The sequence below is a fragment of the Cnephaeus nilssonii genome (genome assembly GCF_951640355.1).
Source record: "Cnephaeus nilssonii genome assembly, chromosome: 13".
NCBI lineage: Eukaryota > Metazoa > Chordata > Mammalia > Chiroptera > Vespertilionidae > Cnephaeus > Cnephaeus nilssonii.
In genome coordinates this window covers 55,286,196-55,303,827 of record NC_137084.1, presented here as the reverse complement: position 1 = coordinate 55,303,827, position 17,632 = coordinate 55,286,196, and positions in this window count along the sequence as shown.

Below are 17,632 nucleotides of genomic sequence, written 5' to 3'. Positions count from 1 at the left end.
ATGACTGGCCATCTGGATGCCTGTGTGCTGCCCTCAAATGTGATAGGCAACAGCAAATCCACACACTTGCTACTTCTGTCCTCATAATTTGTCCCAATAAGTGGGGGGAAAGCTTCGCATTATAGGCTGGTTGGAACTATTGTTGGCTTGTCAGGTAAATACTCGTATAAATCATTTCCTAGAAGGTTTGGTGGAGCTCCTTTGCTGCAGGTTAAGCAGAGCCTCACTCCTACCCATGCTGGCTTGGGTGCCATTCCTCCTGAAGGGATAGAAGAAAAGGCTTTTGAGAGTCTATCTTGACTCTGTTTCTGCAATAGGCCTCTCTCTATGCTGAGGTGCACTCATTACTTACACAGAAAAACTGACTTCTCTGGCTCCAGTTTACTCTTACTATTTTCCCAACCCTAAACAGTGGTCTCTTCAGAGCTTGCAGTCCCAAGCAGATGTTGGGATCCTGGTGTCATGCACAGAAATAGCTTGATTATAATCACGTTCCTTTAATAATCTCATTCTAACGAGGCTGTGGCTTGATGCCCATTATTGCCTTCGCAGATCCGCCTTGGGAGTTCTGTTCTAACTTTATGCCTGGATATCTCTCCTCCTATTTCTGCTTTCTTGCTTTCCAAAAGAGGTATGATTTCCCAGTACCACTATTCATGAGCATCAAATCTTCCAAGTGACAAAGTGAGTCCTACTTTCCCTCCTCCTATGGGCAATTGGTGTGTTTTTGTTTTTGTTTTTGTTTTTGCCTCCATCCCCAATTTCTTACTGAGCTCAGTAAGGCATCTCCTACAAGATTTATTTTTTTAATCCTCGCCTGAGAATATTTTATTGATTTTTAGAGAGAGAGGAAGGGAGAGAAAATGATAGGGAGAGAAACATCAATTGGTAGCCTCTTGTCCATGACCTGACTGGGAATCGAACCCACCACCATTTTGGTGTACAGGACAACACTCCAACCAACTGAGCCTCCCCTGGCCAGGGCTCTTACAGGGATCCTTTCTGCTAGTCACTCTTTTCTCCTTACACCAATGACACCAAAATTTGCCTCCTTCATTCCTTCTGAAGCCCATCTCATGTCATTATTCCTCCAACCTTGTTTTCCAAGCCAATTATGATCCCATTATCTCTGCTAACTTGCTCTATTATACACACGTAAATTATTGAAGACAAAGAGATTGTGATCTTAATATTTAATTGCTTTTCATGATGTGGTATTTATTTCAAAATGAAACTCTGCTGTGATGGCCTTTCTCTATTATATACCATTCAGTAACAGTCAATTAATTGCAAAAGAAAACAAACAAACAAAAAACCCCACACAAAATCTTAGTTGTGGTTTGCAGGAAGAAAGGGTATTCCTGTTTAAGTCCACATCACTGGCATTCAGCTATTTAAAGTGAAAGTGGGAGGTGGGAGCCTTAAAGAGAAACATTAAGCAGAAAAGTGACAAGGGGCCATGTTAGGAGAAGGCTGATATAAAATGAAGAGACCTGTGATGGGAGGAAGTAATGATCAGGTTGAGTACTGAAGATTTAGTTGGAGGCAAAACCTGACCCTGACACTTCCTACTTGAGCTACTTTAATTGCTTCCTTTAATTTTTTGGATGAAATTCAGATTCTTTTTTTTTTTTTTTTTAATCCTCACCCGAGAACAAGGTTGGAGGGGGAGAGAGAGAGAGAGAGACAGACAGACAGACAGACAGACATTGCTGATACCTGAAACAGCAGATACAAAAACACCACCATGGGTTCCAGTTTGGTGGCCTGCAGTTGGAATCGTGCTTCAGAACAGTTCTGTTTGGTCTCCACGTAGTGTTTTTAATTTGACTTTCAGAGCTGTTATGCACACATGCCATAGTGTCCACTGCTCCCTATTACCTTACATCTAGGCTGCTTTACAAATTTGTGTTTTCCACTCGAGCTCAAACCTTGGCGTAGAGACAGAAAACAGAACGAGGCATTACAGAGAAGCTTCAAGTAGTTCAGTATGGGCAGTCTAATTGGTGAATGCAGGGAAAGGGAAGAATGGGAATTTGAACATGAGAGGCCTTGCAGAAAATGGTAAAGAATCTGAATTTCACCTGGCCAGAATGGCTCAGTTGGTTGAGCATCATCCTGTGCACCAAAAGTTTGCTGATTCGATTCCTGGTCAGGGAACAGAGCTGGGCTGTGAGTTCAATCTCTGGTTGGGGCACATTTGGAAGGCAACCAATGAATGTTTCTCTTTCTCTCTCCCTCCAACCATGTTCTCAGGTAAGGAGTAAAAAAAAACCAAACAAAAAAACTGAATTTCACCCAAAAAATTAAAGTAGCTCAAGCAGGAAGTGGAGGGTCATATTTGTCTTGTGGAAAGATCATGAGGCAGCAGCATGCAGGATGGATTAGAGGAGATAAAAAAGAAAGACAAGAATAAAAATTCTAAAGACATTGGTTAAACCAGGCTGGATATCATAAAGGTCTACATAATAACAATCAGAATTAAGGGCTGGGACATATCTTTAAGGTATTAAAGAGATTGAACGAGTAAAACTTGGCAAATGATTGTGGAAACGATTAAAATGGAAATGTCTTAGGTGAAATCTATTTTCTATTTTTCTATTTTAGACAGCTGGATTCATGGTGGTGTCATTTGCCAAAACAGGGAAGGAAGATTAAATTGTAGGAAAATCCTCTTTTTGTCCTCATTTATCATCCCCTTGCCTAGAGATGAGTGCTCTTCACTTCAAACAAGGCACCAAGAAGAGAGATCATGGTTTAGTGAAGAGAGTATTAGACTTATAATCAGGAGACCAGTGTTGAACCATCTCCTTATGTAATCTTGGACAAGTATCTCATCTTTAAAATGGAGATGCTCACCCTGGTCAGTGTTCTCAGTGGTTAGAGCTTTGGCCTGCTCACCAAAGGGTCTTGAGTTCCATTCCTGGTCAAGGGCACATACCTGGATTGCAGGTTCAATCCCTGGCCCTGGTTGGGGCAAGTTTGGGAGGCAACCAATTGATGTGTCTCCCACCCCCCACCCCTTCCCTTTCACTTTCTCTCAAAATTAATGGAAAAATATCCTCAGGTGAGGATTACCAAAATATCTATCCTATATAATAAAAGCCTAATATGCTAAGTGTCTGGTTGTCCGTTCAACCAATCAAAGCATAATATGCTAATGATATGTTAAGGCCTCTATCTGCTCACTATGATGTGCACTTACCACCAGGGGGCAGATGGCTCCAACCTGTAGGTTAGCTTGCTGCTGAGGTCCGGCCAATGAAGACTGAGCTAGACAGGCCAGACATGCCCTAGAGCCCTCCCGTGGTTCCTGCCCAGCTCCAATCGTGCACCATTGGGGTCTCTTGGCCTGGCCTGTGCCCTCTCGCAATCTGGGACCCATCGGGAGATGTCAGAGAGCCCAATCCCGCAGACCAGACTGCAGGACCCCACTGGTGCACGAATTCGTGCATGGGGCCTTGAGTAAATAATAACTAAAATAAAATGGAGATGCTAAAACTTCTGTTCAAGTTAAGGCTTATTTGGATATAATAGGTGTTAGGGGGGGAAAGTTAATTTACTTCAGGAAGTGCAAAGTGTGAGGAAATATCTAAGAGTTTAATTAAGTCTCTTGGGCACATCCATGTCAGGAAAGCAAGCATTAACCCAGAGGATATCACTTGGGCAGATTAAGAAGTGATGAGAGATATAACAAGCCTGCTGTGTCAAAACCAGGAGCAAATGAAGCTAAAATAAGCAAACTGTAAACTGATGAGATGGAATGAAACTGTGACAATCAGGTCAGACTGACAAGGGAAATAATCTCTCTGGGGAGTCAGGGCAAATAACTATGAGGAAGGATACTGGATTTGTTCCACAATTCTTCCCCTGGAGAAACACAGGCTGAGGGGTTCACTAGGAAGGTCCCTGGGTGGCTGTATATATCCTCAGCTCCTGGATGTATGTTTATGAGGAAGCTGTGAGCCACACAGTATTGCTGGAGATATGGTCTACCTTGTGCTTCTCTCAGAGATGCTGCCACATTTGGGGCTGAGGATCCAGTGTAAACAACAGTAGCCCCTCAGATCCATCAGACCCTCTCCTCAAGTAGATGTTAAGTGGATTCCTGAAACATCCTAAGGAAGTTGCCTAAACATAGGATGCGTATGTTAATTAGGATATAAATTAGGAGGCTATAACAAAAGTCTCCTCAGATACAGTAACAAACGAGAGCGAAGATTTTTTCTTTCTCTAGAAATCTCAGTAGGTGGTCCAGGGCTGTGTTAGTGATCTAATGGAGTGAGAACCCACACTTATTTAAGATTAATGCTCCTTCCTTGTGTTACCACGTTTGAAACCAGCTCAACATCACATCTGTTGGGGGTACATTTTGGCCAGTAGAGAAGGGTAGAGTGGAGGCAAAAGGACACTCATTATCTTTTAAGGTCATAACCCAGAAATTGTACACATTGCTTATGCTCAGTTATGCAGAACCTAATCATATGTCCCCAATAATGCCTTCAGCTAGTGATTCAGTTGCCCAGCAAAGCTTGGGAGTCACAGAAGCAGAAGGGGTGATTGGATATTGCGACAGGGGGTGATTACCAGTCTCTGCCTTAATGGTGAAAGCACTTGGGTCTGGAACTTTGTCCTTGTGGATATCTTTAAAATATCTTTAAAAGTAATGTCAATCTGAAGAGATAAAGTGAAATACTAGTCTAATGAAAATCTAATTATGGGTCCTGTGTTTTCCTTTTTATCAAGCTATAATTTATATACAGTTTAATATGCAGATCTTTTAAAAAAATCTTTATTGTTAAAAGTATTTCATAGGTTCTATTTTTCCCCCATTAAACTCTTCCAGCCTGCTCCCCTTCCCCCTCACCACTCCATTGTTTGTATCCACAGGTTATGTATATATGCCTGCAAGTTCATTGGTTGATCTCTTCCCACCCACCCTTCTCTGCCTTCCCTCTGAGGGTCAAAAGTCTGTTCATACTTCTGTCTCTGGGTCTATTTTTGATCATCAGCTTATTTGGTTCATTAGATTTCACATATGAGTGAGATCATGTGATACTTATCTTTATCTTTCTCTGACTGGCTTATTTCACTCAGCATAATACACTCCAGGTCCATCTATGCTGTTGAAAATGGTAAGAATTCTTTCTTTTCTATTGCTGCATAGTATTCCATTGTATAACTATACCATCATTTTTTTTTTTATCCATTCATCTGCTGATGGGTACTTAGACTGTTTCCAAATATTAGCTATTGTAAATTGTGCTGCTATTAATTGGTGTTTCTGATTTCTTGGGATATATTCCTGAAGTGGGATTACTGGGTCAAATTGGAGTTCCATTTTTAACTTTTTGAGGAAACTATAATGTTTTCCACAGTGGCTGTAACAGTCTGCATTCCCACCAGCAGTGCAAGAGGGTTCCTTTTTCTCCACATCTTTACCAGAACTTGTCGTTTATTGATTTGTTGGTGATAGCTATTCTGACGGGTGTGTGGTGCATCTCTCGGATGATTAGTGACTTTGAGCATTTTTTTTCATATGTGTCTCAGCTTTCTGTATGTCCCATTTGGAGAAGTATCTATTTAGGTCCTTTGCCCATTTTTAAATTGTATTGTTTGTCTTCCTTTTGGTAAGATGTATGAGTTCCCTATATATTTTGGAGAATAACCCCTTATCGGATGTATCATTGGTAAATATATTCTCCTATGCAGTGGGCTCTCTTATTGTTTTGTGATGGTTTCTTTTGCTGTGCAAAACTTTTTATTTTCATGCAGTCCCATATGTTTATTTTCTCCTTAGTTTCCATTGTCCTAGGAGATGTATCAGTAAACATATAACTACAAGAGATGACTGAGATTTTGGTGCCTATGGTTTCTTCTAGGACTTTTATGGTTTCCCAACTTACATTTAAGTCCTTTATCCATTTTGAGTTTATTATTGTGTATGGTGTAAGTTGGTAGTCTAGTTTCATTTTTTTGCACATACCTGTCCAGTTTTCCCACCACCATTTATCGAAGAGACTATCTCTGCTCCAATGTTTGCTCTTACCTCCTTTGTCAAATACTAATTGAGAATGGTGGCTTGGGTTGACTTTTGGGTTCTCTCTTCTGTCCCATTGATCTTAACCATTACAGTTCAATGAATGTTGATGAATTTATGTATCTATCTAACCTACATCCTTATTAAGATAGCATTTTCATCACCAAGAACATTACTTAAGCCCCTCATTTTAAAAACATATATTTTATTGATTTTTTACAGAGAGGAAGGGAGAGCGAGAGTTAGAAACATTGGTGAGAGAGAAACTGCCTCCTGCACACCCCCTACTGGGGATGTGCCCACAACCAAGTTACATGGCCTTGACTGGAATCAAACCTGGGACCCTTGAGTCTGCAGGCCAACACTCTATCCACTGAGCCAAACCGGCTAGGGCAGTGGTCGGCAAACCGCGGCTCACGAGCCACACATGCGGCTCTTTGGCCCCTTGAGTATTCTAACGCCACTTCTTCAAAATAGACTCGCCCAGGCCGAAAACCAACTTCTGCGCATGGGCCACGAAGTTTCAATCGCACTGTACTTGTGCGCCCGCACGTGGTATTTTGTGGAAGAGCCACACTCAAGGGGCCAAAGAGCCGCATGTGGCTTGTGAGCCACGGTTTGCTGACCACTGGGTTAGGGCTACTTATGCCCCTCTTAAGTCAATTTCCAACACACAGGCAACTATGTTCTGAATATCATCATCATAGTTTGCCTATTCTAGAGCTTCATGGGAAAGAAAATCAGAAAGCATATGCTACTTTACTGCTTTCACTTGAAAATGGGTTTTGATATTCGTCTGTGTCATGAGTAGTATTCCATTATATGAGCTTACTGCAGCTTGTTTGCTCAGTCTTCTATTTGATGAACAGATGAGCTATTTACAAATTTGGACAACCATGAGTAAAGTGACTATGACTATTAAGTATTTTTCTGGACATTTGTTTTCATTTCATTGGATAGATACCTAGAAGTGGAATTACTAGGGTTGATGCATGTTATGTTCATTAAAAAAAATTGCTAGTTTTCTAACCAGGAGTTTATGAGTTCCACTTGCTCTAAATCCTCACCAATGTATGCCATTGGCAGAATTTTTGATAGAATCTTCTGATGTACCTATTGGGTTTGAAAGGGAAACATATGCTCTCTGATTTACATATTATCATATTTTTTCAACAACTCTTCTCTATAGGGAAGCAAATAAACATGGAGGAAATATTCACAAAATGTTTTGAAATATCCAAAATTCCACATAGAAAAATGATCCTATAATAAATGTTTTTATAAAAAGGACTTCCAGCCCTGGCCGGTTTGGCTCAATGGATAGAGCGTCGGCCTTCGGACTCAAGGGTCCCAGGTTCGATTCCGGTCAAGGGCATGTACCTTGGTTGCGGGCACATCCCCAGTAGGAGGTGTGCAGGAGGCAGCTGATCGATGTTTCTCTCTCATTGATGTTTCTGGCTCTCTATCCCTCTCCCTTCCTCTCTGTAAAAAATCAATAAAATATATTTTTTAAAAAAGGACTTCCAAATAAGACTCTATAGTGTAATGGTACATTTGGAGTCAGAAGACTTAGGTCTTCTCACTGAGCCTCAATTTTTTAATTTACAAATTGGAAATAGATATACCCTTTTCAGGTTTTTGTGAGATCTAAATAATTTGCCTAGCACTAGTATGGTGCCTAATACAGAGTAAAGGATCAGTATGTTTTAATAGAATCTAAGATGAGTTAGTCTTATTCAAATAATCACAATCATCATCACCATCAATGTCATCCTTATCATTAATTTTAACTCAAACTTTACCATATTCTAGGACCTGCTAAGCACTTACATATTTTAATTAAGTCCTCCAAACAGTCCTTAATTTCAGTAGTAGTATTTTAATTTATTAGGCAACTGCCAACCCTTTTATACATGGGTTTCGGCTTGTACCAAATACAGTAGGTCCTCAAATAATGTTGTTTTGCTCAACATGGTTTCATTGTGACATTGATGAGATGCTGTAGGTACTTAACTCTTATTTTTATCAATTAGCTATGGTAAAATTGATTTCCTTATATGTTGTTTTGCTTAAAGTTGAGGAGCCTCTCGACATTAAGTGAGGACTTACTGTAGTGCTTGCTACTCTGTGCCTTTTGTTTGATAGAGAAGCTATTGTGCCAGGAGCCAGTGCAAGCACAGAGGCATCATGGTGTGACCAGAACTCAGAGACAGAAGTGTCAGCAGTGGCACAGGCACTCCATTTCCTTGTCACCTTGTGGAGAGGGGATCCTTTCCTAGACTGTAGCTCCATGGTACGTCCAGCTGTGGCTCAACCCAAGCATGCTCTCTGCAGTGTTCCAAGGGAATTGGGGACTTGTGCAAGTGCTCATTCTCTTGATTACACAGGATCCACCCTGTACCAAGTGACAACATAAGGGCTTGTGTAAACACATCACATGCACCATGTAACAGACTATGAGCCTGGGCTCAAAAAAGGTCCATGATTTGCTCAAGCTTGCAAAATTAGCAATTTGAAGAAATAAAATTCAAACCCAGGCTTTGTGACTCAAAGTCTTTATTCTGAGTTGTTATGAGATACAGACTTCTTAATTGGAGTCTTATTTATTCATTTGTTTTTAAACCTAACTAAAAATTTGTTTCTTTTTAGTATACTATCCAAAAGTGTCCCCATGTTATGTGCCTGAGGAGAACAAATGAGAAATCAAGCACTTGCAATCAATTTGCACATGCAGTGACATGACAACAGACAACAATCTTCATTGACCCAATAATGACTACTTGGGTATCTAGGTCATCCCAACACAAAACTCTAGGGCACAATTTTGTTTCAAAGACTAAGAGAAACAAATTTTAGTCAAACAGATCTGGGTCAGAATCATAATTCTCCCAGTTACTAGCTGTATAATCTGGCACGTGACCTTTTTAAGACTCAGTTTCTTTATTTGTAAAATAAACTATTAGGACTTCCTTATAGGTTGATGTGAGATTAAATATAGTTTATGTTGTAATGCTTTGAGTCTAAGAAATCATGTGTCTTAAAACATCAATAAAGATGTTAAGTGCCTGTTGCATAGGCTCCCACTAAATGATACCTGTCATTAGGGTTGTTGCTGTTATTATTATTACTAGAGGCCCGGTGCATGAAATTCATGCACAGGTAGAGTCCAGGGGCCTGGCCGGTGATCAGGGCTGATCAGGGCCTTCCGGTTGCTGGCCGGGGCCTTCCTGCCCCAGCTGCTGGCCAGGGCCTTCCTTAGTTTGGTGCCACCCCCTGGTGGTCAGTGCACATCACAGCAAGCGATCGAACTCCCAAGGGGACACTTTGCATATTAACCTTTTATATATATAGATTATCACCATGGAAGCCCATAAATTGGCACAGAGAAAATTTCCAGTACTAAGGTGCTTTAAAACATTGAAGGCAAATGATTTCTTTGATGCTTTCAGATACAACTCTATCCATTGATATCTCAATATCTGTGGTATCTGTCAACTATAATATCTGTTTTATTTCATTTTACTTTTAATATATCATCATTAAATCACTATTAGGGCATTTTTCCAGAGGGAATTCTAAAAAGAACAGAGGCAAACTTTTAAGTTTCCTAGAGATAGAAACAAAACCAAGTGTTATTAGTCCCTTTCAGTTGTGTATTTGAGCAATACAGGTGTCACTTTTTTTTTGGATAATTGTTTAAGACCTTTATTTACAGGTGCTTGCAGTTTGTTGACTTTTTTGAAAAAATCAAGTTGTAAACTTTTATTACAAATTAAAAATGAGGTTTTTAAAAATCTCAACTTGACCAGATATGAAACAATTTAAAAACTTGAGAAAAACCAGGCTATTTTTCCCTTAAAAAACATGTTTGTCATTACCAAAAAGAGACGTCTTTAGATAAAAGTAATAAAAACCCCATGCTGTATAGATAATCGAGATAGCTCTAGTTATCTGGTCAATGGAAAGAATCTCCGAGATTTCTGAAGAACAATGTAGCTTATTTCCATGTATATGCATTGAGCATGCAGAGACCATTGGCCAAAGCTGTGGCACTACCCTGCTTTTGATCTGACAATGGAGCTTTTTATACTTAGCCCAGATTCTTAAATCAGATCATGTGGGTTTAAGTCACAGTTCATCACTTATTGGATGCATTTTCTTAAAGAAGACTCCTTAATCCCTTGAATTGGTACCACAATTTGTTTGTCTTTAATGGGTGGATAATAGTATTTATCTCAGAGTTGTTGTGAGAATTGTTAGTGTATTGAGCTACCACCCTCATTATTAATAGTTATTCATATCTTAGACTTTCTATCTGACACTGAAGTCAACAATTGTATATGGGGTCCTCTTTATCATGGCCATCATAAATGTCACATATAGGTATGGTGCTTTATAATTTTCAAAAAGTTTGCCTATTCCTGAACTTAGTTAATCTTTATAACAATTCTCAACTCATCTAGTGAAACATGTAGCATAACAACCACCTGCCAGATGCATCAGACCCTGGATTAATACATCAGGAGAAATGCAAAGAAGGTCAAAGGAGCTTTTGGACTGAGAAGAATAGACAGAAATTTAGAAGCTAACATTTTTTAATAACTACAATGGGGCAGACCTTGGTTAGTTACTACCATCATCGGGGTAATGTAAGACCACTTTAAATGGAGTTTCCACAGGAAGTAATGATCAGAATGGAATTTTAACCCAGTTATATTTGACTGGAAAGCACATATTCTTTCTACTATGAAGTAATATTCATTCAGATAATATTACCTAAAGTGTGATTAAGTGGCACCCCATGATAAGCAAAATAGCATGAGGCATTTGTGACAGAGCTTGCACTGTTACATCTCATGTCTGAATGAGGATGAGTGCATCAGGGACTTGGATCAGAGACCAGGCCCTAATCAATCACTTTTATTTCCCCAACATCTATCACAGGGCACAGCAGATAATGGGGACTAAGCATACGTTGGTGTAGTGATGGTGACAGAATAGAAAATGAGAAGTCAGGAAGAGGAGCTGGCTGTCTAGGAAATTGGCCCACTAATTGCCTTAATCTCTAGTGGCTTCTGTTGTGCTTTTGACATGTTTCCCAAGTCACTAAGTATTTTGCTTGTCTTTCTTTTGTGTGCCCTCTATTTTGTCAACATGCCAGATGTGAACACACTTTCCAGGTAGTACACGTTGATTGACACATGATTGATGCTGTATGTAAAAGGATTACTGTTTCTGTTAGGTCATAAAACTGTTAATGCATCATAACAGGAGGAGGTTTTTGGCAACCGTATCACATTTACCCAGGTCTATTCTAACCTTAATCCTATATAATAAAAGGGTAATATGCAAATTGACCCTAAAGGCAGAATGACCAGAAACGACAGATTGCTATGATGTGCACTGACCACCAGGGGGTAGACGCTCCATGCAGGAGCTGCCCCATGGTGGTCAGTGCGCTTCGACAGGGGGAGCGCCGCTCAGCCAGAAGCCGGCCCATGGCTGGCCAGCGCAACTGTGATGGCAGGAGCCTCTCCCGCCTCCATGGCAGCCCTAGGGATGTCCAACTAATGGCGCGGACCTAAGCCATTAGTCAGACATCCCCCGAGGGCTCCTGGGCTGCCAGAGGGATGTCTGACTGCCAGGTTAGGCCTTATTCCCCGGGGAGCGGGACTAAGCTGGCAGGTCGACATCTCCTGAGGGCTCCCGGACTGCAACAGGGCACAGGCTGGGCTGAGGGACACCCCTGAGTGCACACATTTTTGTGCACCAGGCCTCTAGTGTTAACTGAAATCTGAGAACTATCGGACTGACACCCCAACATCCTGCACATGTATGATTGATCTGTTGAATGGAAACTTAGACAATTCATTCTATTGGGCTTTCCACAGAGAGATGACTATTTGGAAGAGGTACAGTTTTAGGTGATGGCAGTGGTTAGGTTGAATTTAAATCAGGTAGAGAGGGCCCATCAAGCATGGTGAGGGCTGGGAGAAAGTGACCTCTTGGAGCACATGGAGTCTCTCATCTTTCCTATTTCCTTAGATCCCCTTGGGTAAGATTTCCTGTGCTGTACTTAGAAATACTAAATAGAGGCTAAAGCAGTCGGTCTTCTGCATCCAGTAAACTGGAATTTCCATCTCCACCAGTTAAAGTTAGGATAAAAACACCTTGAACAAGGCAAGCTTGAACAAAGGCAGCATTTCTTCTCTAAGTCCCATATATCAAGGATGATTCATAATTACAGTGGACGCTAGAAATAGGAATGCCATTGTGACACTGCAGAGTGTTCATACATTCAATTATTGCCTTTGCATGCTCTGCCTGATGAGTCCCAGCAGTTTATAGCTAATATAAGAGAATAAAGCCACTTGTCACATTTTAAAAATATTCCATTTCTTTCTGGCTGCCTTTATAGCTTTCTATTCTGAAAGCCACGAGTTAGCCTCACCACCCTTTCATTCCCTTTCTTTTCACTCATTTTAAAGAACTAATTTCCTTAGTGCCCTGACATCATTTCTGGCTCATATTTTTTTCCTGGAGGGACTTTAAAAAGTATTCATTTTATAGGCTTAAGATTTAGGTAGAGATCCAGTGACAAGTGGATTAAAGTCAGGAGTCCAACTGAAAATATATTTAAAAGAATGGGTTCATCTGGTTTTATTTATAATAAGCAGAAGCTAGTCATGTTTTCAGTTGCCTAGACCAGTGGTCGGCAAACTCATTAGTCAACAGAGCCAAATATCAACAGTACAACGATTGAAATTTCTTTTGAGAGCCAAATTTTTTAAACTTAAACTTCTTCTAACGTCACTTCTTCAAAATAGACTCGCCCAGGCTGTGGTATTTTGTGGAAGAGCCACACTCAAGGGGCCAAAGAGCCGCATGTGGCTCACGAGCCGCGGTTTGCCAACCACTGGCCTAGACTATTATCACTAAAAAGTTATAGCAAAAGCAAGTATTTAGTGATTTTAGAATGATTGAAGGAAATGGGGTTTCTAGCATGCTGCCATTAATAGGTTTTTTGACAACAACATTCCTTTATGGAAGCTTCCCTGGACAACACAGAGAATGAAGGTACATGGATCTCCTCGGTCTTTGGTCTCTGAAGCAGTGGGTGGGAGGAGAACACTGGTCTACTCACAAACTGAGACCCCTTTAGGAACAACACAGGGCTTGACACTGGCTGACTGTCGGGTTGCCCTTGAGAGTTATAGAAGGGTCCCCTGTGTTGCAAGGAGCCTAAAACTCTCATCTCAAAGATAAAGTATGCAGGGGTAACATTTTGAAAGCCATAGCTTACCCTTTTAATAATAAAGACACCAATTTGTTTGGGAATTACTCTCTTCTTTCCCTGGCTCCTCCATCTCCCAGAAAACTTGTCCAACCTTAGCAACCCATTCTAGGTTGCCATTCAGAATGAGTTTTCAGTTTTGTTGTCTCAGAACTAGATCTCATGGACACTATGGAACTAAGGTTTTAGGAAGCTGAAAATTAGCTTAGTCAACTCCCATGGGCATGTCTGTATCTGTGATGGAGAAAGCAGGTTTGTACCTTATTGTTTCATCCAGGAGTGTGAGAGGAGAGAGATAGAGCATCAACAGGATGCTATGAGGCCAAGTCCTCGGATGTTTGCAATATTCTACTAAAATCCTGCAGCCAGAATCCTGAATTTGGGCTACAGAAAGAAGGCATGTTTTGCATTCTCATGGGCCTAGTAGTTAGAGAGGGCCTATTTTTTTGATCCAACATGGGACACCATCTTGAGAAACTCGAACGACCTGTGAGAATGTTGAAAGGGTCTAGAGAGGGGCAGGTACTATTTTACTTACATGTGAGTATAACTCGTACTTCTGCCTCCTATCAAAAAATTTTTTGGAAAAAAAAAATGTTGGACAATAATGTGTGCCCCAGAGCATATTCTTTTAATTAATGGAACCATAGCTGTAGAAATAAATGCTAAAGCATAAAAACCATAAATCTCAAAGAAAGGTAGAGTTTTACTTATGAATAGGGGAGTTTACTTAGGAAGAAGAGTGTTGTATTGGGTAGGGGAGGAAAAAATGGATCCAGATTTGGTCATGCTGAGTGGGAGTGCCTATACGGTGTCTGCATAAGGCCGAGTCTGGATTGCAATAGTGAGGTCCAAGCTGGGAAAAGGAATGTGGACACCATCATCATTCTGTGCATGGGAGCAAATCAAGAGAAGGCAATGAGCACACTCGGAGGGTATTTTGGAATAATCTTTATAAGTGATGTCTTGGTAGCATTTACTCGTTTTTCATCTGTATCTTCAGAGACGAAGAGGTAGCCACGGAAAAAAAACTGAGGAAGAATCCTCAGAGCTGTAGGTGGTGTGGGGGCATAACAAATATTCTCCCACCTAATTTTCTCTAGCTGGGCTAATCATCAAATTAAGAGACAGATCGATGGAAGAAAGTCACAATTTAATATGTGCACATGGGGAATTCACATAAGCATGAAAATTCCCAAAACAGTATGCAAAATGAGGTCTATATGTCATTTTGAACAAGGTGGAAAGTCGGGGATTTCAAAGTAGGAAATAGGCAATTCACAGGAAGTCGAAAAAGTGGCAAATAAATTCTTTCTAGGCAATCAAACAATGGGACAGAGGGGAATCTAGCGAACAGATTTTTGCATGGATCCTTCCTGTCTACCATAATTATTTCATATCTACTAAAGGGAATATGCTAAGGTTCCCTTCTTGAAGCAGGTTTTTCTATCTGAATGAATCTCTTTTGAGAAGGGAGGTCAAACAAAAAAAAAACACTCTTTCTGACTTTGTTGGGCTTTCATTCGTTTCAGCTCAAAATGCTCTGCATGCCAGGGTGGCACGTTCCGGAAAGACCTGCTCCTGACCCCTCCCAGAGAAGGACAGACGTTTGCGAAGAGATGGCAGGCTACCGTTTCAAGTACTAGTAAGGTAAGGACCGAAATGTTACTTGTATTTGACATGTGATGATCAAGCATTTAGTCATCTTGTGTCATGTCGGAAGCACTCTGTGAGGCACAGGATAGTTAGGACAGAATAAAGTTAGGCCTGACTCACAGCAACCATAGTCCACCAAGTGATAAACACAAACAGCATACTTCTGGGCAGTGTGATAACAGCTTTGATGAAGATGCATACACAGTGCTGAAAAAACTGAGTTGTGGGTGGGGGAGCCAATCCAGTCTTATTGGAGTTACTAATGGAGGAAGAGGACCTTGGGAGTAGGTTTTCACCAATAGAAAGGCTGAAAAGTATGCAGGGAAGGAGGAGAGGTACGAAAGGGCTTATTTCAAAATCAATGACTTATTGTTTATCTAATGGTCCAAATTCTTGTGAAAAAATGACATTGAGTATTCAAAACACATTGTCCCGTGTCAGCAAGCTAGACACAACTCTGCCACTTCCCTTCACCCCTAATGCCAGGTAACCTTCAGTTCCATTTTCTCTTTAATCACATCCCTAATGCAGCCTGTGGTTTTCTATAGCTCAGGGACCAGAATTTGGAGCTTAGAAAAGAATGCTTTTTACCAAATTACATTGTCAACACTCTTTGCCCAACTTCTTTTCAAAGCATAGCATTATCTTTAAAGTTTTATAGTCATACCATTTGCTTTTTGAAAAAGCACAAAAACTTCATACAACTAAGGAAGAAAATATAAACTGCCTGCAGCCAGCACTCAGAAATGATCCATTTTCACAATCGGAAGAATTGCTTCCATTATTTATTCTATGTGTGTGTTCCTTCATATTGAAATTGCATTTACAGGCAGTTTTGTGTCTGGCTTTCTTCCCACTAAACATCTTTACAGAAACATTCTACTATCATATTATCTTCTGACTCCTACAAGAGAAACAATTTTTTTTTTCAATAAGTAATGTCTTTAGGTAGCGTGTATCCTGTATTTCATCTGTTACCTTTTCTTAGAATCCTTTCCTGAATGCCTTCCTGACCTTTTCTTAGAATCCTTTCCTGAATGCCTTCCTTCCTGCAGGATTCCAGGTTACCCACCCTGCGCCTTTCCCTATGTTCTTCCCCATCCCTTCCATAGGACCCGAGAGACCTTAGACCACCTCGTGGTGTATGTATACTCCTTGGTGGCATGCTCCAGGGCAAGAGCCACATTTGTTTAATCATTGTTTCCTCACAGATTAGCCTGACATCCTATAGGCTTTTCTTATATATCTGCGGAGTTAATCCACAATGACTAATGACATTCAAAATAAGTAGCACTTTTAAAAGCCTAGCTGACAGGTATTTTACCCATTTCATTGCTGATCTGCATCACAGTTCTCAGCTATAGAGATGAGCATCATTATTCCATTTTTTAGAAAAGAAACTTGAAGATTAATTTCATTGACTCCAAGTTAAGAATTAAAAATCTTTATTAAGGAGAGTAATCCAAACTAAGTAAATCACTGTGGAGAGGCCCCTAGTTACTGAAAGTGGATATTTAGACTGCCTTGTTCATTTATCATTAATAACTTTGTTATATTTATTAGAATCAGATCCAGATATTCTAAGTCAGATATCCATTTTTTTAACATTTTACTCAAATTTTATTAATCATTTCTTTGTATTGAAATAAGCAGTTTGCAAAAACTTCCTCTCAAGTCATTAAAACATGACCAGGTAGGAAAAGAGAAACATTCCTTACTATAATTTGTATTAAGATACATAATGTTCTTATAGTTTGTTTTCAACAAACAAAAAAAATGTCATTGGTTCCAGGAAACATTAGATCTTTTCAATTCAATGTCATGCCATGAAAAGTAGAAAATCACAATGTGAGATAATGCCTTGAATCTAATGTTTTAGTAGATTGGCTCTTTTTTCACCGTAATCTTTATATTTTTGTACAATAGACTGTGCCTAAAGCATGACTTGCTTTAAATGGTAAGATTAGGGATAAATTAACATCTATGTATGTGTACACTACCTAAATCTAATCCATGACATTTCTGACAGTGGGTTTGTGGTCTTTAGTGCTGTTTGAGAAAATTTTTCTGTACTAACTATGTGTTCTTGAATGTCTTTGAAATGGTGGTTAGACATACTTAGAGAGGCTCCATCTCTTTTTTGAAGAAACATTGAACATTATATGACCCAAATGCCTGGTTCTAAGGAGTATCATATGATTCTGACCCATGTGCTGAAGGTAAAGGTAATTTTGTCTTTGGTCAGAGCCCCAGTATTTATTAAGAAGTTAGTTTATCTCAGGAGTATTTTACTTATTACTTCACAAAAAAATTGAATTGAAGATAAAACATGGCTGAGGATAAATCATTTGTTCACCCCTTCATACATTTGTATATTTATTAAATCAGAACATAATTATTGGATGTTTAGATGAAAGATGACAAAGGTAAATCACATTTATCACCTCAGGGAGCTATAATAAAAATGCTTGAAATAATTTCCCAAAGTAATATATCCAATCTATAGTTGAAGAATATGTAAAAATCCACCCTCTATTATAGATCTTATTTATTCTTAATACACTCTTCACTATTGGTAATTATATGTTCATGCATTTTGTTATTGTCTTTACTATATGACCTAGCCTGGAATGTAAAATGAA